At 51.7% G+C, this 23,207-nt stretch overlaps 1 protein-coding gene across 2 annotated transcripts in view; it reads right to left on the bottom strand.

Annotated features, from left to right (window-relative positions):
* The window catches only part of RAI2 (retinoic acid induced 2), a 59,532-nt gene extending 37,786 nt beyond the window's left edge, over positions 1-21,746 (bottom strand). Inside the window, exon 1 of one of the 2 annotated variants that reach the window (XM_054695824.1) lies at positions 21,541-21,746. The gene's annotated coding sequence lies outside the window, so the exon portion shown is untranslated. Of the gene's footprint in view, positions 1-20,948; positions 21,345-21,540 lie in introns of those variants that run through there. The other variant, XM_037512647.2, reaches the window with a different exon arrangement.
* Between the last annotated feature and the right edge of the window lie 1,461 nt (positions 21,747-23,207).

The raw sequence follows: 23,207 nt of genomic DNA, 5'->3' as shown, positions 1-23,207 counted from the left end.
GAGGAAATTACTAAGGAGGGAAAGAAGGGAAGACGTCATGGTGGGGAAGAGAATATAGATCTTTCTATCCACAAAGCGAGTGTGTGGATGTGTGGCAAAACCTTAAAGAATAAAACTTCGCCTGTAGCCATTTTCTCAAGGATGACACAGACGTTCCTTTGTTTCATAGGTCCATTATGTCATTATTGTTTTTTTATGTGTTCTTTTCTCTAATCAGAAATACAAGATGAAGGCCTCTCAGGTGGCACAAGAGGTTAAGTCTCAGCACTATGAAGCTATCAGGAGCCACTGCAGCACGAGTTCGATCCCCGGGCAGGGAGCTGACCCACATGGCACAGCAGACCTCTCCTGTCTTGTGCCCTGCTCCCCTCAGCAGTGTATTTCAGTAGATCCACCTGTTCTGCTCCCCACTCTGTCTCTGGTGAATGGTCTCACTCCCCCCTCCCCCCAGCAGCTCTGGCCTACATCCCAGCGCTTGTATTCATAAATAAATAAAATAAATCTTTTAAAAAAGAAATACAAGATGAAATACAAAAACTTTTTGCTAAGAGTCATTCACTAGCTACCCTCATGTTCTTTGTAAAATCTTGGGCTACAGATACTCGACCGCAGCTGGACATTGAAGCTAGGCAGACCTGGGTGAAAGTGTGGGTTGGGCACTTTCCACTGAGCCCTGGACAGTGGCCTTCACCATGCTTAGCCTGCCTTTCCAGCATCATTGACAACCTCAGAGAGTCTACCCAATGCCATCTTCTGTGCCAACCCTGGGGACCATCCTGGTGGAAAAATACTCACTTCCTTCCCACTTAGGAGTTGTATCTGGAGAAGCAAAGTGAGGTTAACTCTGCAGGGTTCATGAAAGCATTACTGTTGACGTAAATACTTCCTTTGAGATTGCCAGCCTTTGAAAACTGGCAGTTAATTTTTGAAAAACAACCAAGGAGTATGGCTTAGTTAAGGTAGGACTGGCTGCCTAGCAAGTCTCTCCATACTTGTATGGCTCACTAATGGAAGCTTATTTGTTGTGTTTCTACCAGTCTAGGACGGGGGCTCCAGATCAGGTACTCTGCTCCAGGCAATGCTCCGTCCCAGGGACAGGAGACCCTGCCACCTCTCAAGGCTACCCTGGGAGTTTGCTCCATCCCAAACAGCCAGTAGAAGAGAAAAAAAATCTTGGAGGAGACTCTCGAAAGCTTTTATGATTGGACCAAAGCTGCACACATCATTTCTACTCACATCCTATTGGTCAGAACTCAATCACATGGCCACACATAAAACTACAGGGAAGTCTGGGAAATGTAGTCCAGCTGGTGGCCTGGGAAGAAGAACAAAAGAGATTTGGGAAACTAACCAGCAATTGCCATCACAGTGAATTAATTAGAGGAGGAAACACACCTCAGCAACTCTGTGTGTGTGTGTGTGTGTGTGTGTGTGTGTGTGTGTATTTGTGTCCAGTCTACAAAAAGCCAACATTCAAGGAAATCTTTGCCCTGCGAACTTCAGAAGTTCTTCTTTGCTGAACTTTCAGTTCTGGGGAAGAATTCTAAGGAGATATCTTTTTAAACCTTTTTTTTTTTATTATCAAGGTTGTCCTGCCACCATCTGAGATATTACTAAAAAACAACACCAGCCTCCAGCTCTGACTTTCAGAAGATTTGAGATGCTGTCAAAAATAAATGCCAACTCATCAGATTCTGCGAGAAAGCGATGCCAGCACACATATAACTTACACTAAGAGCTGAAGATAAGAGCTTGGGAGCGCATGCTGTCATCCTCTCCAAAAGGATCGTATGTGCCAGTCAGCGAATCCTTGGACCTCATCGTGAGGATGAAGAGGAAATATAATTTTTCCCCGTAAGCTGGCACTTTGTAGACCCAATACTTAGGCATCTGTCTGTCAGAAGCTCACATAGAAAGCTAGAGGTTTAATTCTCCAGTTTGGTTCGCCTTTGCCATCCAGGAGATTGCAGAAAGCTCACATATGTGGACAGGGCAAGGCACACAGCATATGATTGATTTGTTTGTTCACACATTCATTCCTTCATTCACTCACTAACTATATATTGAGTGACCCCTCACTTACAACACGGTGGCTCCCAGTTGAGGGAGCCAAGAGGAAAGGCCCATTCACTCATGACCTGGTGGATCAGTTGTGAGGACACACAACATGACAAACCACGTGCTGCAAGGGAAGCACAGACTAGAAAGGCCACTGCATTCTTGGTGATTCGGGTTGGCCTGGCAGCACAAAGCAACTCATCAGAATGTCTCCTCTACCTGTTGGATGACAGTAATGGAAATGGGAACAGAAAGGCAGTGAATGGCCTTTTAGATTTGTTGTCATTGGAAAGAGAAAGGGAATAACCTGAATCGTTATTGACCTGGGACCCTTCCTGTGTACTGGACATCATGCACACTTGTTGTTTATCTTGCCAAGCAAGTATCACCATTGCCCATTTTACAGACGCCATCTCTGAGACACTGGCCCCACTATGTCATGATCTGCAGACCTGGAAATTTGGTGTCTTTCACTCCATAGACTGGGCACTTTTTACTGCCACCCCTCACAGCCTCCCCACATGGAAGGAAGGTCAGAGCAAGGAGGCCCCCAGACAGTGGGCACCCTGGGTCTAACTGGCCGGCTCGGGAGAGGCAGCCACAGATGGAGGAAGGTAGGTCTCAGGAGTCAGCACTCACCTCCTGGGCGTGATGAAGGTAAACTGTGGCCATTCGTTCATCCACAGACTCAACAAAGTGTATTTGACAACAGCGAGGTGCCTGGCACTGTTTTAGATGCCAGGGATTCAGGGTGAACAAATGAAGGGGGCAATGGAAAAGGGGGTGTACATATGCTAAAATTGAGAGGTAATAAAATAAAACCCTTTAATTCTTGATGTTGATAATCAGAGAAATGTCTGTTAACAGAATGAAAAAGTCAAATTAAGCACAAGAAGACTTGTGGGCCAGCCCTGGCATAGCCCTGGAGAAGACAAAGGGCATGTGGTCAGGAAAAAGACTTTTAAAAATGTGGCCCAAAGACATGAATAAAGGTCGTCTCTGGGTGACAAGATTACAAATGATATTTATTCTCTTCTTATCGGCTTTTTATATTTGCAAATGTTCTACAACATATTTATTACTTTCGCAATCACATAGAAACCACATTTACTAAAACGTCAAAATAAAACTCCAAAGAACCATCCTTTCCTGGCCTTTAGGCAGCGAGTGCCAGGTCAGCCAGGCAGTCGATGCTGCAGCGCTCAAGGATGGCCAATGCTAACTTATTTCAACACACTGCCTGATGATTCCAGAGCCCTCACAGGGGCAGCGGCAGGAGGAAATATGCACTCATCCCTGAGCTATCAGGGCCAGAGTCCTGAAGCTTCATTCTTCACGAGGGCGTTGTGCCATCTCTCAATTAAAGCAGGTTCATCTTTTTTTTTTTTGAATAGTGCTGATGTGTAAAACCTTGTTTCCTTCCTTAGCACACTGGCCTATGGATTTTGTTTTTGTTTTTTTTAAGATTTATTTTTTATTTATACAAGAACCGGGGTACAGGCCAGATGCACGGAAGGGTGAGAAGATTCACCAGAGACAGAGGGGAACAGAACAGGCAGACTGACTGAAATACACTGCTGAGGGGAGCAGCGGGCGAGACAGGAGAGGTCTGCTCTCCATGTGGGTTGCTCCAAGGCCGGCGGGGATCGAACTGGCGCTGCAGAGGCTGCGGACAGCTTCACAGTGCGGTGCTCAACCGCCTGCACCACCAGGGAGGCCCGGATTTTGTTTTTAATTGATTGCCATGTGTCCCTACAAGGGACAGAGACAGGGTTCCTGGAGGTGGAAAGGAAACCGTGCCCATGTGAGAAAGTGCTTTTAGTGGAGCACACCTAAGACCTGTAGGAACAGGCCCGCGTTACTCACAGCGGCTTTCCCAGTGAGAGCGGAGGCTGAAATGTCATTCGTCCGGCCCTTCAACGGCGTGTGCACCTGGACTCAGGGGCCAGGTCTAACTGCGAAGCCCAAGAATTGGCTTGATGTAGAGGATTGAATGCATGATCTTTTTATTAAAAATATGTCCATGTCTTGGAATAAATGAAAGGTTGCCACCACCCCCTCCCCCACCAAGTATCAAATCTAGAAATGAAAATACCCTCCCTCAAGCTAACAGGGTCTGTGAGGGGCTTAGGTTGTTAAGATTCTGTTTCCTGCTAGAAATATTGCTTCAGAAAAAGTAGAAGCAATGATAGAAGGACCACAGGAAACATCTGTGTATACAAACAGGCCAGCTCACTAGGCATAAAAATGCATTATGCATCACGAAGGTCTAAATATTTTTATTAACATAGTTTGCTAACTAAGAGCTGAGAAATGAGGTTCCCTAAGAGTCCGCCATCAAATGCATTCTTCAATATTTCATTTTATTCTTAGGAGAAAAGTAACTCTGAAATCTTATCTTAGAATTTAGCAATGAGTTTTCTATTAAAAGTTATTTCTTTTCCATCTCAGACTGAGCAAAGCTCTGGGCCAAGGGGTTAGGGAATTTGTTTCATAAAACTGACAGCTTGGCGAGCATTCAATCACTCGGCACTACACAGCCCAGGAGAACAAGTAAGCCCTTTTCTGATACGGCTCCAGACACATCACCGTGTATGTTCCATAGCTTTATTCCCCCATTCGTACTGTCTGCTTCCTGCAGCAAAAGCAAAAGTTTGTCTCCTGCAGCAAAAAAGAAAAGCGGGCAGACAGCGCATGGAAACCTACGAGGACGTGAAATTGATCAATCACACTCTCACTGGAAGTTGCAGAAAAACGAGCAGGTTGGATCTGCTGGTTTAGTGGTTGTGCCTTCCTTTCCAGAAGGACACTCAGTTTGGGGGATTCTCAGCCATTTTGTGGTCACGTCCTTAGTGCGCCCAGACATGCGTCTTTGCTAGATCCGACAGAGGCTTTAATGAGGCAGATAAGGCAAGCTCAGTGGCTGCCTTTGGCAGAGGTGGCACCAAGGGCAGGCTACTGGCTCGCAGCCTGGACATGGCTCTGGGCAGTTGAGACCAGCCTGCCCCAAACCCTGCACCAGCAGGGAACCAGCTCAGAGACTTCCTGTTTCACAGGCCTAACTCAGAGTAGCCAGAGAAAGGAAACCATTGCAAAACTTCTGCCCTGCCCCCTAAAAGAAAAAAAAAAAATTACAAGGCCTTTTTTCTTTTTTGGTACTCACACACAAAGCCACGATTGAAAACTTCTTATGTGAGACACAACTCGTCCTCGCTGTCAGAAGACAGTGGTGATGTTGGTGAGGGGATCAAAGAGGGCCCCGGGGACTTCTGGGGGAGGGGTGTTCCCTGTCTCTGTCAGGGTGCTGCTAACTGGGGTGTGCTGTTTGCGACTGGTTCTCAAGCTGTACGCTGAATATTACGTGCACTTTTCTAGGCTAGGATTTGAGACAAAAATCCCAAAACATAATTCCATGATGGATAATTTAGGATTTCTCCCCTCTACATAGCTGAGTTTGAAAATCAAGCATTACCAAGAGAAGAATAAACCATCTCCACCCATTGCTTAAAAATCCAGGCCTATCTGAAGTGTATGTGTAATGGAAACCCTTTTAAAATTACTAATAACTCTTAGTTAAGCTTTTACCCACCATGTCCTTTATGCACGGGGCAGAATATACTTGGGAAAGGCAATTTCTCTATAACTAATATCCACTTCTAAGGTGATTCAGAAGGGCACAAAGAAATGATAAAGCTCGCTTTCATACTGGGGCTCATTTTAGGACAGGATTTTGTGGAACCTCCTTCCAAAGACCCAAGTCTCTGTGCGGCCCTTTCTCGGCTGGGCCTGACCCGTTCAGCTGCTGCGATCAGGCGCATTCCGAGTGGTAAGGCCCTGGACACGGCCTTCATTTTCTCAGCCAAGTGACCAAAGGGAGCGCATCCTTACTTTCTGGCACTTCTGCCCCTACTTCGCCTTTCCCTTTTATTTCCCTGCACCAATTCCTTCTTGTTCCTGCTGCTGCGGCCTCGAAGATAGACTGTGAGGCTTCTCCCTGCCACTGGGATCACTGGGGTGGGATGAGAGTCACCTGTTCTGAATCTCTGCATTTCGGAACGTGGCTGAAGTCTTGCCCAGGTGAGTCCTTCAGGGGAAAAATTTGTTTCGTCAGCGTCCTACTCCAAGGGTTCCTCTCTCTGACCCTTTACAGCATGTTGGCAGCTTATTTTCTGAAGTCTATTTTGCAAAAGAAAATAGTTGGGTGGGGGCAGGGAAGGGAAGCTTTTTGAAGACAAAAAAAAGTCATTTGGTTTCAGAAGAGTCATGGATAAGGCAGGGTTATGGTGGCTTTGGAAATGAAGATCTGGATGGCCTATTACTACAAATGATGCTGCACTTCGCCGATCTTTACAAAAAAGGGGCTTTTCTAACCCGAATTTCAAGGGTGTAGGAATGTTCACTGCTTGTAAAGAAACGTTTTGCTCCCCTAAACCCCAGTTGGAAATATTCCTGTGTCCAATGAAAGTCTCACAAGTCCCAGATGGCAGCAGGACCAGAGAATTTGTTCCCTCGCCTAAAATTCACCCAAAACATAAGGAGCAGCCCTCCGCCGAGGGACTGCAAGGACTCGCACGGGCCAGCTTCCAGAAGGAGAACGCAGTTCCCAGACTCCTGTTTTATTTTTTAAATTTTTTAATTAAAATAGCCATATTGAGGTAACGTTAGTTTCCAACACTGTTTATGTTTAAGGGGAACAGGTTCACATCCCCCCAGAAGTATGTTATCACACCGCGCCCTCCACCAAAACACCCATAATCCTCTGCTCCTATTTTGAAGAGAAGCATTTCATTTGGACCGAAAAGCAACCTGAAAGGGCCTGGCATATACACTTGCCTTTTCCATCCCCAAGCTCCTCTCTGCTCTGCGGTGGCATCGCTCATTGAGTGCCCGGCTGAGCTGAGTGTCCCCGGGTGGGGCGCTGGCAGCCCAGCTGTCCCCACCCGAGAGACGACCAACTCGTCCTCCTTTGCCTGGACTTTTTAAAGCCGAAAGTCCCATGTCCCTGGAACCCCTTCTGTTCCTGCCAAACCAGGACAGTTGGTCACCCTAGTGACAGGCCACCAGCCAAACCCTCTCTGCCAGCTGGACAGGGTCACAGTCCGAGCGGCAGGATTACGCCGGCTCCCATTGTTTACAAATGCTGACAGATTTAAAGGCTAGGAATATGGAAAGTGGATTTAAAGCTGCTGGCCGAAGGCACTCCTAGCTGTGGACGCTCAGGTTCTATCTTTTCACCCTAGATCCTGGGCTAGATCCCGGGCCACTCATTGTTTTCATCGCAATCCCTTCACAATGGGGGCTCAGAGGATCCCCAGGACGAGTGCCAAGATTTTGTGACTACTCACCTAGGCCTGGGCTGCCCCGCCCCTGGCTGCAAAGAGAGGGCAGAACCTCCCTCCCCAGCCTCTCCCCCTCCTGAACTTGCTCCCCTTCTCAGGGCCTGAGACAGAAAGCCGGGTGTCGTCACCACCACGTGCTCTGTCTACCCGCCCTCAGCGGGTCCCAGCCAGCTCCTAGATGCCTCTAGAGCCAGGCCCTGGCCTCCCCACCCATGGCTGCTACTCTGCTTCAGTTCCAGGTCAGTCGCTGTCCCTGGATTACTGCCCCTTTGGTCTTCCTTCCCACAGTCTCCTCCGGCTTCTCTCCCCCCAGCCTTCCCAGTTCCTTCTTCACCAGGGAAAAGACCACGCGCACCCAACAGTAACGTCACACACCGTGACAGTGTGTCGCTGGCCTCCTTGATATTGCCCAGGGTAAAGTCCAAGTTCCTTATCAAGACCGACAAGACCCTTTAGGATCTGGGCCCTGCCCACCTTTTCTGCTTATGCCCCATAAGCTGCCCTTTTGCCACCTCAGTTTCCTTGCTGCCCAGGCAAATAGCAACTGTGAACATGACTGTGCCTTCAGGGGGAGCGCGGTGCGGTCAATTCCTGAGCAGGTGCTTCTGCTCTGTCCCCGGAGTGGGAGCTCGAGGAGGCTGGGGCTGCCGCTTCTCAGCTCCTGAGGTGTAAGTGTGGGCGAGGGAGAGGATGGGAGGGAGTGGGTGCCACTGGTGTGCTGGGAGCAGCTGGGCGCTCTCCTGGGTGGATGGCATGAGCTAAGGGGGAGACGGAAGTACGCAAAGCACAGGAATTGGACATTTTGCCCCTGATTCCTGGGGACAGAAGCCCTGTAATAACAGGCATCAGGCCTGGAGTTCTTGCCTTTGGAGACTTGCTTTTGGAAACAGATGTGTGTGGGTAAATTCGTGTTTGCACTGTTTTACTGAACGCATCGTCAGCTTCTGAGCCCTAAATATGCCGCCAGCAGCCCAAGGGGGCCGGACCCTTAGGGATGGTGAGGAAAGCGAACTTCAGCGAGTACTGCCAGGCTCACGGGAACGGACGCTGGTGTGACACCAAGGTGCTCATACACACACACGCGCACGCACACACACATACACACACACACACCCCCCCACATAATTCTTGCTCTCAAAAAACAGGCAAAACATAGACAGAGAAAAAAGAAGCCTAAGTTTCCGTGGGAAAAAACTAATTTTTGCTCACTCACTGGGGAAAAAAATGATTCCACAGTTCTCTTTTATTTCACGAATATTCATAAGAAAACAACCTACCCAGCTGCTTTCTTGAATAACCTCAGCTACTTCTTTCACCTGTTTATTGTTTTTTTGTTTTTTTTAACAAAAAGAACATTCCCCACACCGAGTGGAGGCAGCCAATAGGCAAGTGCCTTCTGCAGGGACCTCTCCAGCACCCCTGTGTGTCGCTCAAACCCCTCCAGGCCTGCCCCTGCTCTGTGCCCTCTGAAGTAGACAAAGTGAGGATATCACAGACCCCACTCACTTCCCCGTTTTTCCTTTCCTGGCTAACTTTACGGCCACCATTTAATTGCAGAGAAGAGCAGATGGGATAACTGGGTCGCTCTGCCTGGGCTGGTCAGGTAGTCCCTACAGATCGGCCCCTTCCTCCATCCCTCCTAAGAAGGCTCGGATTGAAATGAATGTGTTCCAGAACAATTGCCAAGGGAGTGACCAAACCTAAACTGTGGCCCAAAGAAAGTTGGCACAGAGAGAGGCCCCGGACAGCAGCAGGAAAGAAGCTTCTCCCTGTGGACCTTACTCAGCGACCACTGCTCTCTACCCCCTGGGAGGGAGCAGCTGAACCCTTGCCATGCCGCTTTAAGATGCAGGAATTAGTCCTTAAGCCCAGGCAGGTAATGTTCAACCAGAAGTCCCAGGACCAGCAGCACTGGCAACCTTATTAGAAATGCAAATTCTTGGGCTCAACTCCAGCCCAGCTGTGGGGGTGGGTCCCAGAGAGCTGTGTTGTAACTAGCCCCCCAGGTGAGTAGTGCTGAAGAACTGTGGGTCTGCAGACCTCCGAGAAAGGGAGGAGCTGCAGTGGACCTGGACTGAGGAAGAGAGATGCAAAGCTAGGGGGTGGGGGCAGGAGAAGGGAGCAGAGCAGGGGTGGGGGGAGAGGGGTGGGTAAAGAAGGCACAGTGAAACAAACGTGTTCCAGAGCTGCGCTGTCCAATATGCTGGCCATTAGCCACCTGGGGTGATTTACATTAAAAATTGCAAACAGACAATTACTATGTGATCTCAGCTATACGTGGAATGAAAAAAAAGTGAACTCATGGCAACAGAATAGAACGGTGATCGCCAGAGGAAAAGGGGAGATTAAAAAGAGATAGTAGAACGGTGGTGGCCTCGGTGGTGGTGGCGGGGGTTTGCTGGGGTGAGGTTGTCTAGTGGGCACAGAGATTCAGTTGGCAGGATGAAAAGAGGCCTGAAGGTGGGTGGCGGTGACGGCCACACAACAACGTGCATGGACCTAATAACACTGAGCTGTAGACTTCAAAACGGTTAAGAAAAGGTATTAGAAATCAAATTAATTAAAAATCAATAAAATTAAAAATAGAGGGCTCAGCTGCTCTAGTCACATTCGCAGGGTTCCATAACTACTTGAGGTCAGTGGCAACCCTATGGGGACAGTGGAGGACATGCCCGTCATTGCAGAAAGTTCTACTGAGCCAGGAGGCAGAGAATCCCAGTTCCACTTCCTATTAGCTGTGTGACTTTTGTAAGTTACTAAGTGAGTTACTCTCTGAGTCGCTGATTTGGCCTTTATGAAATGGAGTTCACAATACCCACCCACCTCCTAGGGTTACCATGAAGCTGGAAATAAAATACTATATGTAAATCACCTGGTACAACTGCTCACCTTATATAGATGTTAGGAAAAACCACTGCAATTATGATTTTGTTTTTGGAGATAACCGTTTAACAGAATGGAGAGTTTGCATTGGCTAGGATGGACTCTTTCCACTACATTCCAGTTGGACAGGACAAGCCATCAGTGCCACTTTAAAAGAACACCCACATGCTGTCAGGCCAGAAAAGTTCGAACCCAGAAGCAGCATGTGAGAGACTTGTAGTAAGGCCCCAATTTTTGAAGCCAGAGAACCTCATTCTGTGTGGGGCTTTCATTCTTTCTATTTTTTTTTAAAGATTTATTTATTTATGCATACAAGAGCTGGGGTACAGGCCAGAGATGCGGGTGGTGAGAGGATTCACCAGAGACAGAGTGGGGAATAGAACAAGCAGACGGACCGAAGTACACTGCTGAGGGGAGCAGCGGGCGAGTCAGGAGAGGTCTGCTGTGCCATGTGGGCCAGCTCCCTGGCCGGGGATCATATGTGTGCGGCAGCGGCTGCCGACAGCCTCATAGGTTGCATCCCAACCCCTTGCACCACCAGGGAGGTCCCTCTTTTTCTTTCTTTTTATAACCACAAATGTCACAATCCCTTCCAGATTCCATTACAGTAGTTTACGCTTCAGTTTCTTCAACTAGAAAAATGCCTGAGAGATGTCGTGACCTTCTTATAAACCTCTCCCCCTATTAGAAAACAAACAAAACCCAGTCCAGAGGAACCCGGAGACATCCTCCCAACTGAAAGCCAGTCCTGAGGGGAGACTGCAGAGTGATATTCTACGCAATTACGTAATAGGGAGTTTCTGAGTGTTTTTGAGCTGGTGCAGGTGTGTGGAACAGCCGCTGGGCGAGCAAGGACAGGAATGGGCAGCACAGCCAGGAGACTGGGACTACACTCTGCTAAATTGCTCCGAGGCTGCTGCTCGTGGAGGTCAGCAGGGCTGAGGAGAGGAGGAGGTGGGGTGGAGCCCGGGGGGGGGGGGCGCCGGGCCGCAGAGCTGACCTCCCCACCCAGCGAGAAAGGGCTGAGCTCCCAGCGTTGAGGTAGCCTCAGGTATTAGTGTCCAAGAGGCCAGTTTCCCCCTTCAGACTCCTCTGGAGAAGCAATTCCGTTCTCACGTGTGCTTTGGACAGTCGGCTGTGTGGGTGACTGGTCGGCGGGGCGGCCCTCAGACCAGCAGCCCCAGCACCCGCACTCTGGTTGGTGGGTGGTTTTTCAGGCTTAGGAATCATGACAGAGGTTTCCCCTTCCCGGTCCACTCGGGCCCTCTGGCAGGAGTCCAGACTGCCTACTTGCTAACGTTCTGCATGAGTAACCTTAAAAAAAAAAAAAGGGAGGTTCGAACATGCATTGGACAACTTGACTGTCAGAAAACGGGGTTCAACTACGAATGCCACACACTAGCTCCCCCATTCCTCTCTCACACTCAGCGAAGTGGGACAGGCCATTCTAGAATAAGTGGAAAATGGAAACAGTTTAGCTGGAAAAACTAACTCTACATTTTCCCTTTCCTTCCATTTCAGCATGAGGGGGGCATTGTGCCTCACGCAGGCCAATTCTGTCCCTTGCAGTGGTCAGCAAGCCTGGTCTGTGGGGACTGTGGGTTTACGGAACAGAGCAAAATGGTTGCCTGTGTGGTTGGGGCTGCAGAATCAGCCTTGATGACCCCAAATCCAGCTGCCAGCTCCTTAGAGCAAAAACAAAGCCCGAGGTTTCTGGCGTGGGCGTGTCCACTACGGGAAGGCAGGGCAGAATCAGTCTTCCTGCCTTCTTAAAATGCCAGTGAGAAGTCACAAAGGCTCCCAGGACAAATGGCCTCTTATTGATATTTTCACATTCAATAATTTCACATTTAGTCTAGCGGGTTAGTGATTTTTTTTTTTTTCATAAAAGGAAATTGCAGGCAGAGCTAATTGCTCAATCTGAAATGTATCTGGACATTGTTTAGATGTTGGGAAGGAAATGATAAAGTCGCAGAGTACTAGCAGAGTGGAGGGCATTATTTTAGAAAAAAATACGTAAATTAATAGAAAATGTAGCCCCATATGGGTTTCAAAGCTTTGACACACCGAATGGCAAGAGCACCCTTATTTGGAGCTTTCCTTGTTCTCTGTATTTCTAAAATGCCAAAGGAAATTCACTGACACAGGCTTCAATCCATTGCCATTTATTGATTTGTTAGCCAATCAATGACCACTGCAATCTGAAAAAGCACACCACCAGTTTCGATGAACCTTTCCAAGTGAGGCCATGTTCAACTAAGCTTAATAAAGAGCAAAGCTTAATAAAGAGGAAGGACCATCTGGAAAACACTCTTCCGGAGTCGCGAAAGATAGTGGCAGCCTTTGCCCAACCTGCTATAAATAAGTGTCTCAGGAAAAAAAAAAAAAAAAAACACCCGATGTTCGAATCTGTTTCTACTTAATACAGCTGCAATAGAGTTTATTTAGCTTTTCCCTATAGCAGGAAGACTGTTTGCATTTTTATGACAAGGGTCTAAATGTTTTTCACAGCCATTTCCATTGCCATTATTTTGAGGAACAACATACCACGCGGACCTGTCTGTTTGCTTCTGCAGCACACAGCGGTGCCCCTGTGGCCTCTGCACCACGAAATTGGCCTCCAAAACCCAGATTTATGATCCTGTTTCCTCTCCCAGTGTTGCAACTATCACCCAATTCCTGGCCTGCACGGGGCTGGCGACGGAGAATGACCCAGTATCAGGCACTGCAAATCAAGTCTGCATCCCCTGGCCCTGGAGCCCAGGGTGCCTGCCAGAGCCTTGCTTCCTCCTGCGGGACACAGGGAAGACGCTGACTGCTCTTCAAGGGAGGCCGGCACTCGCCAGCGAAGGTCTGTTGCTGGCTTGGCAAACCCTGACATGCTCGCTTTCCCTCTGCCCTCCCTGGCTCAGTCAACACAGCAGCCCCCATGCACAGGCCTCTCTGACCACCGTCACACACTCTTTGGACAAGGCTGGTTTACCTTGCGGGACTGAAAAATGAAGCGGCCTCCACTGACATCGGCACTGCACAGCTGCCCAGGCCCTGCCCTTGAGACCCCCCAGATGGCCACGCCACCCCTAAAACTGGCAGGGCAGGGTTGACCCCGGGATGCTTTCCAGTGGGATGAGTGGTCCACCTCTCTGTTCTCCCTCTACCCTCCCCCCATCCCCAGCGCCCATCCCTTCTCCATGATTTACCCCCAGGACCACCTCCCTATGGATGCATGACCCTTCTTGCTAGCTTTGCAAGGGACCATCAGAAAGAAGGCTGAGGGCTTTTCCAGCAACATTAAGACAGCACTATCAAGTTCTTGGCAGACACTGCAGCATGAGGTCGATCCCTGGCCAGGGAGTTGACCCACAGGGCTCAGCAGACCTCTCCTGTCTCTCCCGCTGCTCCCCTCAGCAGTGTGTTTCAGTAGCTCTGTCTGTTCTGCTCCCCACTCTCTCTAGTGACTCCTCTCACCCCTCACACCTCTGGCCTGTACTCCAGTTCTTGTATGCATAAACAAATAAATCTTTAAAAAAAAAAACAACAACATTTCATTGGTTGTTGTCGGCTGCAGGCATCACCAGGCTGGAGCAGCCGGAAGGAGGCCTGCGGACGTCCTCTTCCCTGAGCAGGGTGGCTGCAAGGAAACAAATGTGTATAAGAGGGGGAGACGGGGAGAGGTAGTGGGGACCCCCTGAGTTTGAATGTCCAATAATTTGGAAAAAATGCTCCAGCCACCACCATTGACTTCCTCTCTCCACAGTGCCAGAAAACACAGAAATGAGGGGTGGATGAAAGGGCTGAGATGAGTCTCCCCCAAGTACGTGAAGGGCTAACCTAACTGGCTCGGGCTTCAGATGCTGCAGGAGAAATGACAGTGGGGAGGGACAAGGGTGAAGGGACACACCCAGTGGCTTGGAAGCGGTGCCTGGAATCAGGCGCTCTTTATGGAAAACCAGATAAGCCCTCAGCTATCACAGTGTGCTCCCACCCCATTACCTATGACTTATTCAATAGCCTACCTTAACAAAACCCTCTGTGGCTACAGACTCTTCTTACACACTCCTCTGCCAACCATGGAATTCAATCCGGCACATGACCCACTTCTAACTGTTAATTAATCACCCCTATGAACTGTATATATTAAAGTCAGAGGGGGAAATCGTGTCTTTTACTATTCCACATTGAATTCTCCCCAAAGCACAAATGACTTATTACATCTTGGTCTAGACCAACGGTTCTCAACCAGGGGCAGTTTTGTCGCAGAGGATTTATTTGGCAAGGTCTAAAGACATTTTTGGTTGTCACAGCTAGGATGGCGGGCATCGTGGGCACAGGCCGGGGCTGCTGTTCAACAGCCTGTAGTACACAGGCCGCCCCCCCCCCAACAAAGAATGACCTGGCCCCAAATATAAATAGGGCAACACGAGAAACTGCTGCCGATAAAGCCAGATAAGCATGGCCTTTATTATTTATGTTTGGCAGTCATCAAAGAGGGGAGATCCCACTGTCTTCGAAATCTAAGGTTGTTTCACATGTGTCTATGTCAATTAAGGACATGTTTACTCCTTTCCAGATACATGAAAGAGCCTCTCAATCTGAAGCTAAGACCATTAGAGAAACACTGCGATGATGGTGGGGGTAGGTGCGGTGCATTTAAAATGCATATTTCATCAGTCTAAATGGATGGAAATTAATATCTCATAAAATAAAATGATTATCTGGTTATGTTCCATACAAAACCAAAATCAATACACATTGTATCTTACTTAACCTGCAATTAAAGTTAAAAAATGCAAACAAGGAAGTGCCACTCTTTCCCAGCCCCTGCCAGCCGCGCGCCACTTCGGAGCAGGAGGCATCAGGAAACAAACAAGCAGACAAAACAGTTTTTTTCAAAGCAGATTTTTTTCCAGAGCATACAAAGCTTCCTGAATCATTCCATTTTATTTACTGTCGATCCAATCATTCTTTAGTAGGCCCAACATGCAGCCCATTCTCCTGGTTATGCCTGCGTGGCTTTCCAAATGCCCTCGAAACCAGGATGATGAATCACATACTTTGGCTCCACGGTGCCAATTAATAGTGAGCAAAAAATTCTACAGACGCAACATAGGACTTTCTGCCTGCTTGGGAGGGGTGCAGCGGTGGGGGAGGGGAGGGAGTACCTCAGCCAATTGTTTCCAAAGGATTGTAAGAGCAGGTGTGGAGACTCTGAAATTCCCTTATTTCTAGGGCATTCTGTGAGACCTTGCAGTGCTCTCAGCTTGGGGACAGGCTTTGATGAGGAAAAATGTATGTCCCCAGAGTCAGCCTAGAGCTTCCAGGCTTAAGCCACGAAGGAAGGACTGGCTGACAGGGCCACCATGTTGACCCTTCCAGGCCACTGTCCCTTTCTCCGAATGATAAGGCACAAGTGGTCCTACACGCTAAGGCAAAAATAACAACACCGGCCAAAGACCGCCCCAACACACCCAGTCCTGGCTGCCAGCGAGGGCCGATTCCGCTGCTGAAAAAGAACAGTTGCTACAGTGCAGCTGGGGGAGCTTTTCCAGGGCCCTGGTAATACCCTGGCTGTTAATGAATTATTTTTCGCCAGAATGTCGGCTTCTTCCTGTGCTCCAGTAAACAGTCTGCTTCTGCCATGGGAAACAAAACCAGCTCCTTCCGAGGCGCTCAAGGAGGTCAGCCAAGGGTCCCCCGTGGGGGCAGCCCCCTTCAAGAGCCAGAGCCGCAGGCGCCTGACCTATAAATCACCGCAGCCCCAAGTTCACGGCCCCAGCCCTGCCGTGGGCGCGGGCCCTGCCCGGCATCCAGGGGAGACCCCAGCGCCGCCCGCCATCCCTCCCCACCTCCCGCGGCCCCCGGACCAGGGTTCCCCGTCGGCAGCACCTGGAGGGTGGACGTGGGCTTCCCTGCATTGACGGTCTCTCTCCCAGAAAACTGGACTTTCCTCGCGCTTGTTTCCACCAAGCTGGCAGGACATGCCCACGCGCACCCCCCGCTTTCCGATCTCTTCTTTGACACGGGCTCCAGCCCCAGCGGCCCGCTCTCAGCGTTCGGGCGTCTGTTGGGGCCACTCTTTTCCAAGGGCAGTCACCTGGGCAGGCTAGTAGTAGAGCAGGTGTCAAGGAAATCGGCTGCGCGGGCGGGAGACGGCGCTCCGGTGGACAAGGGCGCTGCCCCGGGGTGGGGTGGGGGCGACAAAGGACGGAGCCATTTTGTTCAAGCCAGTCCTGCCCGCGCCCCACCCCCTTGCTCTCTCATCTCCAGTGCATTTCAGGAGTCCACATTCCCCACGGAACCTGGCTGAGCAAACACACTCATGGGTGGGCACCTTGGCTACAAAAATCTGAGTCATCTGATGCCAGGTTGCTGTGGCTACTGAGTCTGTCCCTGCCTCCCATGGAGGTCTTCTGGGGAGACCGGGGCCCCTCCAAACCCTCTAGAGGTGCTAAGGAAGCTGAAGGCAGAGGCTGGTGGGCAGTTTGCACTACGGTAGTGCCATCTCCGTAGAAGTATGCGTGCAGCGTTAACGTTTCTAGTAGACACATGAGTAGGTGTAAAAGAAATTGATGATATTAATTTTAACATTCTAGCTTATTTAACCCATTCATTCAAAATATTATCATTTCACCACATAATTGATATCAAAATTATTCATGAGCACTTTTGCATTCTTTTGGGGGGCACTGTCTTTGAAATCCACGGCAAACGCTTCCCTTGCAGCACATCCTAATGTGGACCTGCCACCTTTCAAGTGCTCAATGGCCACGTGTGACCAGTGGCTACTGTAAGGAACAGTGCAGACACAGAACATTTTCATCATCATAGAAAGTTCGATGAGCCAGTGCTATGCTGAAAGAGCAAAAAGGCTATGAGAAGAGGTGTGACAGGTGAGAGCGGGTTGGGTGCCAGAGCTATGGGTGCTAGCAATGACAGCAGAGGTGGGAGCTGCAAGAATTGGAATGTTCCAGGGGCCCAGCCCTACCTCAAAGTGGAGCTTAAGGTGGGTTTCTGCTAAAGGCCCAGGGCCCAGGCCTACACGCCCTGTAGCAGGGGGAAGGCCAGCGGGTATAATCACGTCTCAAGGCATCTGCTGGTTGAGCCGCCTCCATCTTAGCTCTCGTGATCTATGTGAGGCAGGGGCTGGGACACAGGATCACCAAAGTCATATACGTTCTTTCAATAACAATTCTGGGATTGCAATCTAATTTGGTGAAGCAGATACAGAAACATGATCAAATTACATGCACTCGGGCCTGTGCGTGCTTGTGCGTTCGGTGGTGTGCTCTTGGCTGGAGCGAGAAGGCTGCCGTATGCGATATCCGGAAGGACGAGTGTGGCCACCCAGATCACCTCCTCACCAGCTGCCATGCGAACGCAGGAGAGCAGCAGATTCAAGAGGCTCATCAAAAATTGGGAGCCACAAAGGAGATGCCTTGAGCCTGGAAAGAATGAGATGCTGGGCGCCCACGCGATCCGGTGGGAGGGAGAAGCAGTAATCAGAGGCATTCTCCAAAGACGAGCGCCACGAGCTCGACAGCAGGGATGACACCCTGATCCCCAAATCAGGCTTAATTCAGAATCTCATGCGGGCTTTTGTACAGGGGAGAGTGCAATTAGCCATCGCCCTCCCTCCTCGAGAGTCTCTTCTCTGAGGTCCCCTCATATTCTGATCAGGGAGGCGGCAGAGTCAGAAACACCTCATCTATGAATTCAAACCCAGTGGCTCCAGAATTTCTAGCAGGTTTCAGGCTACCACCTGCTGGGGAAGGGGCTAAGGAACTTGCTTTCATGACGGATTTTCATAGCAAGAACGCACGTCATTTTTATTTGGAATTTATTTATTTGAGATGGTTGAGAGTGAGAAACGCCTTTCTACCTTTCCGACCATTTGGCCCACCTCCGGCTCGTTCCTTAACCTTGTCACAGCCTCAGTTTCCTCTTCCACAAGATGGGGAGCGCTACTGCCCGTGTCACATGGGCTCATACACCAGGAACTCCGAGTCCCCAACACACACTCACATCGCTGTCTTTGTCCCTGCTGTCTCCCTTTGACAGCGACTTACAGCAACCTCCCCACCACCAACCGCTTCATCAGTCCCCTGGACTCTCATTTATCAAGCAACAGTTGGGTGCTGGGGTTCCAAGATGAAAAGGCGCGGTCTTCTCACCTGAAATAGCTTGGGACTATTTGGAGACTGCCTACTTGACACATAACCATGAACCCTGGTGCAGGGCCGCCTTGCTGGTGGCCTTCCCCACCCTGCCCCCACTTAGCTGTGCTATTTGGTGAGTGGGTAGGGACTGAGGACCTGGTCTTTGGCAGAAATACCTGAGACGTGGGGGAGAGGTAGAGGGACATGTTGCCCCTTTAAATCACGACTACCAAAGTCTGGAATCAGACACTGGACTGGAAATTTCTGAGTCTCAGATCGCTTATCTGTAAAATAATGCCGAGATCACATCATGGCTCCCCACGTGTGAGGTGTCTGGCACACAGAGGGCAGCAGCAAATGTTAATTCCTTTCCTAATTTATTGCCCTCTACTGCCCTCCTCCCTAAAATCTCAGGCTGGGGCAGGAGCCAGAGAACACACACTTGCTAATTATTGGAGATTCACAGCACACAGCACGCGACAGCTCCCTGACAGAATCCTTCCTTTCTGGGTCAAATGGATTTGGGGAGGTCAGTCCCATCCAGTTTTCAGGTCATCAGAGCAAGAGCTGTGTCTACTGGTGCCGCAGCTCTCCCAGCAATACCTCAGCACACGCATCCCAGCCTTTTCTTCGAATCTCCCGCATTTCACAGACCTGTCTGGGTGGCTCTGCTTTCTGGCTCTAAGCCTTTGTATTTAGTTTACGGTTCCGGCCCAACTGCCGGCCACCAAGTCCTCACATTGGCAAGGGGTGTCACCTGGGAAGCTGTTTGTTCATGAGCTGGGCAGGTTTTCCTGGGCCAAACCTCACCAAGGGCGGCTGAGGGTTTCTTTGCATAATAAAGGACCCCCTTGGGTGGCTGCATCCCGCAGGCTACTGCCAAAGCCACCAGCATCCCCGGTTAAAGTCTGATCTGGTTCGAGGTGCCCAGACTGCCTTGGGCACGCCGCTAGTGGGCATGTGTCGGGATGAGATGCAAGTGCCCACAGTCAGGGTACAGTGTGGGGGGTGGGTGGGTGACTCCTGTGGGCTTGCAAGGGGCAGAGAAGTTGAGATGCCACATGATTTGCTGCCTTCTAGCCCACCCTCCCTCTTTTGAAAGCGGCCGGCTCCCCACCTTCCCCTCAGAAGAAAACGCAAAGGACAAATGGGTGAGTGGGGCACAGCTGCAGGGAGCACCCCCTCAGCAGCCTCCCTACTGTCCCCCTGCCGCACCACCACCCGTCCTCAATGACAAAGCACGGCACGCCAGATTTGCAAAGTTATCAGAAGTCTGTCCGTCGATCAACAAACGATCGCAAAGACTCAAAGGGAGGAAGCGAGATGTTGAGCAAAGGGTGGGAGAGAGTCCCTGGGGAAAGCAGCGCACGCCCGCCCGATGCCTGCGCGCCGAAGAATTGTTTTCTCCCTGCTGGCTGCGGTTCTCTGTTCCGAAGAGAGGCTTCCAAGAATCCGCTAAATAAAGGGCTCAGAGCGGAGGATGAGAGATAATGCTAAACCAACAAAAACAAAGACCCAAATGAAACAGAGCGAGCCCTGAGAAGCCGCGGTTATCAAAACTTTGTTTGGCCCTATCTATTTATCATCGCCGCACACCCGGGCTCTGCGGAATATCATTCTGTTGATGTCACTTATCCTCGGCAAAATATTTACACATCCTTAAAAACGCCCGCCGAGGGGGGCCGGGCCGGCGCGCTGCCACCAGGCCCGGCGCGGCTCAAGCCCCGGGGCCGAGGCGGGGGCCCGACCGCGAGGCGGGGGGCTGGGCGGAGGGCGGCCCCGGCGGGGACAGGTGAGCGCGGCCGAGCGTTCCGGAAGGCGGCCACCGAGGCGCGGCGCGCGGCCCGGCCCCCCTCTCCACTACCTGCGCCCGCCCGGGGCGGCCACATCCCCGACACGGTGTCCGCGCCCGCTCCCGCTGCTCCGGCCCCGGCCCTTCTCATTAAGTTCTCGCACCATTGTTAACGCCGGGCGCCTGTGCCCTGCCAAGCTGGGCTGAACTCATGGGGCTTCCTCCTGCCACAAAAGGAATATTCATAAAAGTTTGGCAGGCGGCGAGGGCGGCCGACGGCGGGTCGGGTGCCCAGTGCCTCCCGCGGAGCACCCCGTCCCGCCGTGCCACCCGCTCCGCGGCCGCCCGCCGTGCCCCGGACCTGCCCCGCGCCCTCGGGGGAGGGAAGCACAAAGCAGCAGCTGTTTGGCAACATTTCTACCCCTCGCCGGCAACTGCGGCGGGATGCCATTTCCCCACCCAGGCGGCGCTTCCCCGGAACAATAGTCGGGCTTTACCCGGCGAAGCGGCGAGCGCGCAGAGCGCAGCCCCGAGCCCGGGAGGGCCGCCGCCGGGAGCCGCCGCGGCTGCCTCCGCCGCAGAAGGCACCGCCGAAGCGCACGCGAAGCGCAGCGACGAGGCCGCTCGGTGGCTAACATGGCAGAACGCCTGCTCGGCGCGGCCGCCGGGCTCCGGGCATCGGGGGGCACCCGGGCTCCCGCGGCGCCGCCGCACACTCACCCGGCTCCGGGAGGATGCGGGGCTGGCCGAGCGTCACAAAGAGCAGCCCGTTGCGCGCTGGCAGAACCCAACTTTCCACCCGGCTCGCCAGGGCCGCCAGATACGTCAACAGAATCCATCTTTCGAAGGGCCTGGAAGGCGCCGGCTTTTCCCGGCCGGGCGGAGCGGCAGAGCCGCAGGCGGCCCCGTGCGGTGCCCCGGCGCGGAGGCCGCGGTGCGCCGCCCTCTGTGCCCAGTGCCAGCGCCGGGGGCGGCCCGAAACCCACTTCGGGGGCCCCCGCCCCGCCGGCCGGCGCCGCCTCCGCGGCCGTCCCCGGCCCCGCCGGCCAGCGCGCGGCGCCGGGAGCAGCCGCGGGTCCCCGGGACGCCGCGCGGGTGACGGCCTCGGCTCGCGTCCCCGCCCCCGCCCGGCCCTCCCCGCTGGCCCCGGCCTCCGGGCGCCGTCCGGCCCCCGGGAGCAGGCCCCTCCCCGGGCGCCGGGCCCCGCCAGGCGTGCCCAGCCCGGCGCGCCCCCCGCGTCCCGGTGGCAGGTCCGCGCGGGGAGGACGGGGTGGGGGAGGCCCGGCCCGCACGGGGGCGCCGCGGCCACTACCTCGCAGTCGCGGCCGCCGCCTCCAGGAAGCCGCGGGGTGGTCGCGGGTGCGGAACCCTCCGGTCTGGCCTCGCCGCTGGCCTCCGGCCGCCTGAAGGGGTGCGCAGCGCTGGGAGCCGCCGTCGCCGCTGTCACCGAGCTGCTGTCGCCGCCGCCGCCGCCGGTTGTGCGTGAGCGTGTGTGCGCCTGTGTCCGGGCGAGTGTGTGTCTGCGTGCGGCGCCCGGCCTTTACTATATACACCAAGGGGTGGGAGGAGGCGGGGAAGGGGAGGGCTTGGGGGAGGTGGCGGAGAAGGGGGAGCAGAAGGGGGGCGAAAGGGTACCCGAGGAGGCGGTGGCGGAGGAGGGACAGGTGATCTCGCCCACGGGGAGGGCGTGGCTGTGGGCGGCGCGGGGTGGCAGGAAGAAGGGGCACCCGGGGCGGGGGTGGGGGGCCTAGCCCGGGGAGGGCCGGGGGAGCGGGGACCCTGCTGCTTCAAGCAGGCTGGGGCCCATGCCAGACCCCAGCATGGAGAGGAGAGACAGGAGAGCCCAAGAGGGGGGAACTGGCAGGCCACTGGGAGCAGGAGCCTGGGGGAGGGCCGGGCGATCACCCTAAAATGCCAGTCGTGCTGCAGGTCGAAGATCCTTCTCACCAACTGTAAGATTATAAAAGACAAAATTAGCCCCCGCGTGTAATCTAATTTCCACGTACTGGCCCAAGAGTGATTCATTAATTAATCAAACATTTATTAATGTTTATTAGACATTGGGCTAAGAACTGGACTTCCAGAGACGATGACTATATGGCTGCTAACCCGTGAATAACAGGTATCGCCACTACTATTGATCATTTTTAAAATAAAATAAAAAGCTAAAGCATATAAATGTTTTAAGAGAGCAAAGGAAGTGACTACATTGGTTTAATTAATCCCTAAAGATGTAAAGATCTGTTTCTGCTAATCAAAACAGGATGAAGATATTTGAAAGCTAATGGCCGAGCAGAAATTATTTTAATCAGACCGGAGACAAGTCTGACTCTCTCTGTCCTTTGCAGTTCAAGCCTCCTTGAGTCCCAGCACTGTGCGTAACCATGGCTTTCCTCTTGTCGATTTTGGAGTGGCCACACAGAGTGTGAACCACATGGAGAGCAGCCTGGCAAGTTTATAATTAGTATGGGAACCTGAACTTGTGTGTGAAAGGTTCTATTCTAACCTTGTTGTGTTGCAAGCATAATGTGGTGGAAGCCATCAAAAACATGAAGGTTTTTGTGGGCACTTTTGCCTTTGTGGACTTCTTCCACCATTAACAAAAAAAAAAAAGTGTGTTACATTTTACAATTGCGTTGGTGTAAGGTGAATATGTTATTGTATATAAAGCAGTTTCTTCAGCCTAAAGGATCATTTTTTTTTCTGTCTGATTTCAAGAGAAATTAAAACATTTCCATGGAGGTGTGAACCTCTTTCTCTAAATCACACACACTATTGTAAACTCATGTTATCTCAAGAATAAAAAAGAAAGTATTCAAAAGAAAGCCCACAATTACATGGACTCCTTAAAAGTTCTATGGGCTCCAGGCACTGTACCTACTGTTTCGAAGGAAGATGTCAGCCCTGGTAATACCATTCCTAGATACTGAACCTCCTCTTTTGAAAAAACAAGGGTTATATTAAAAGTACCCCATCGAC

This window comes from Talpa occidentalis, unplaced genomic scaffold (genome assembly GCF_014898055.3).
Source record: "Talpa occidentalis isolate TD23 unplaced genomic scaffold, MPIMG_talOcc4v2.1 talOcc4.15, whole genome shotgun sequence".
NCBI classification, from domain to species: domain Eukaryota; kingdom Metazoa; phylum Chordata; class Mammalia; order Eulipotyphla; family Talpidae; genus Talpa; species Talpa occidentalis.
This window is presented reverse-complemented; position numbering and strand designations above follow the sequence as displayed.